This window comes from Tachysurus vachellii, chromosome 10 (genome assembly GCF_030014155.1).
Source record: "Tachysurus vachellii isolate PV-2020 chromosome 10, HZAU_Pvac_v1, whole genome shotgun sequence".
Lineage (NCBI taxonomy): Eukaryota > Metazoa > Chordata > Actinopteri > Siluriformes > Bagridae > Tachysurus > Tachysurus vachellii.
Window position 1 is genome coordinate 11,133,038 of NC_083469.1, and position 2,743 is coordinate 11,135,780.

The window sequence follows — 2,743 nt, forward strand, 5'->3', positions numbered from 1 at the left end:
CCAGTGGTTACTGTCTTGCTTATTTTGTCGCTGCGAATGATAGGATTTCTTTTTTGGAAATCTGTTGAAAATAGTCCCCTTTAGTTCCCAAAAGAAGTTTAGTCGTGCAGGCAGGAGCGAGGAGGCAAGGCAAGGCAAGATAGAGTGCAAAATAGGGCCATTGCATTTTCATATTGATAGATAAAACGTCTCTTTGTACGTGATCTTGTAACTGCAAAAGAATGGCAAGAATATGCACAAATACGCATTAAGAAAACCTTTACTGTTTATACGCATTAAATAAACTATTTATTGGATACCTTTGAATATATAACAGGTAGCTTATGATCAGCAATTATGACCAATTATTTAGGTTTTTATGCTCTTGTGGGTTACACTGGGTCAGGTATTTACATTTCCAACATTTAATGTAAATTGCTCACGGGCCCAACTGTGGCAGGTTGGTGGACCTCGGATTGAACTCACAACCTTCTGATTAGCAACCCAACACCTTAACCACTAGGCTACCACATGCCCTGGTAGCTTGTCATGTTTTTAAACAACAAAACCTAATTTTGTCTCACAGAAAATATAGATAGTTTATTATATAATACTACATACGTGCAACAGCGTGTACTCATCTCATACTCATTTTCTACCGATTATCCGAACTACCTCGGGTCACGGGGAGCCTGTGCTCAGGGGTCATCGGGCATCAAGGCAGGATACACTCTGGACGGAGTGCCAACCCATCGCAGGGCACACACACACTCTCATTCACTCACACACTCACACACTATGGACAATTTTCCAGAGATGCCAATCAACCTACCATGCATGTCTTTGGACTGGGGGAGGAAACCAGAGTACCTGGAGGAAACCCCCGAGGCACGGGGAGAACATGCAAACTCCACACACACAAGGCGGAGGCGGGAATCGAACCCCCAACCCTGGAGGTGTGAGGCGAACGTGCTAAACACTAAGCCACCATGCCCCCCACATCGTGTACTGTAGTTTAAAAATGTTATAGTGTACTATTTACTTGTAATGTTAATTGAAAAGGCAAGTAGCCTCACAATGTGTTTATCTTGGTTAAAATGCCAGTACCATAATATACAGAACAAACATTGTTTTATTTCAGAATTCCATTTTACATAATGATATGAAATGAAGTAGCTCTTGTCTCCCCTTAACAAATGGTCTCCCCTTAACAGCTCTTGTCTCCCCTTAACAGAAATACAACGACCATCTTTGACATATTTAAACAACATACTTCTATCCTTAGGAGTATTCAGAGTTCAGGAAGTCAGTCTGCTTTCTCATCCCACAAATATGGATGTTCATGCATTTCCTGTGTTGGCCACGCAGCACCATGCAGCAAACAGAAAAGCACTCTGACATCCATAGCACTTGAAACAATTATTCTAGTTGGGAGATTTTAACATGCATTATATGTTTTGAAACGGAATACATATTTTTATAATGTGATTTTTGTTTGACAACTGATAATTTGAATAATTTCAAGCACAAGCACATACACTTTTTTCCTCTGTCCTCACATCCAGGGTTTGATTCCCATATCTGGTTTTTTTTTCCAAGCATTTTTCCACATGATTCTAAAGTCTCCTCCAGGTACTCTGGTTTCCTCCCCTAGTCCAAAGACATGCATCGTAGGCTCTGAATTGTTTGCAATGTGTGAATGGGTGCTTTGGCAATTGTGCCTGTGATGGGTTGGCACACTATCCAGGGCGTTCCCTGCTTTGTGCCCAGAGCCGCAAGTGATAGGCTCCAGGTGCCCTTTAGTGTAGGAGAAGCAGTACAGGAAATGGATGGATGTTCATTTGCTACTGACATTTTTAAGTATAAATATTATTTACAGTCATGTGAAAAAATTAGGACACCCAATTAAATATTCAGATCTTTATTAAGACGTCAAGATTTTGTTTTATTTTGTACATGTAGATGAAAGTGATGTGATTTCATGTAAATAACAACAAAAAAAAATCACTGTTTTTACTTATTAAAACCTACAAACCATAACACTTCCACCTCCATGTTCCACAGTTGGTATGAGGTTATTTTGCTGAAATTCTGCATTTTGTTCACGCCAAACATGCCCTCTGTTATGGTGTCCAAATTATTACATTTTAGACTCATCTGTCCTAAGCACATTTTTTCCAGAAGTCTTGGCCTTTGTCTCGTGGTCTTAAGTTTTTTTTAGACAGCAAACATTTCCTCCTTGCACACGTCCCATGAGAATTAAAATTGTGCAAATCTTTCTGATTGTATTTGGATTCATGTATTTGGATTCATGCATTTTATCAACTGTAGCAAGAGCTTGCTGTAGGTCCCCTGATGATAGTTTAGGGTATGTGGAGACTTCTTTAAGCATTTTGTGACCCGCTCTTGGGGTGAATTTGCTAGGACGGCTTGATTTGGCCACGTTTGCAGTTGTTTTAAACGTTTACACGTGTAAATTTTCGGACAGTGGAATGGCTGATTACAGATTCTTTTGAGATCTTTTTATGAGATCCCTTACCAGACTCATAAGCATTAACAATCTTCTTTCTGACACCTCAGAGAGCTCTTTAAATCTCACCATGGTGACACCGCTCACTTCAACAATTAAGAGCAAGCCAAACTAAATATCTGAGGATTAAATAAGGCACGCCTCCTTAGAAATGCTCTGTAATAATGTTCTAATAATTTGCACATCATGTGATACACCTGTAGGCAATGCTATCTCTTTAAACATACAAATAAA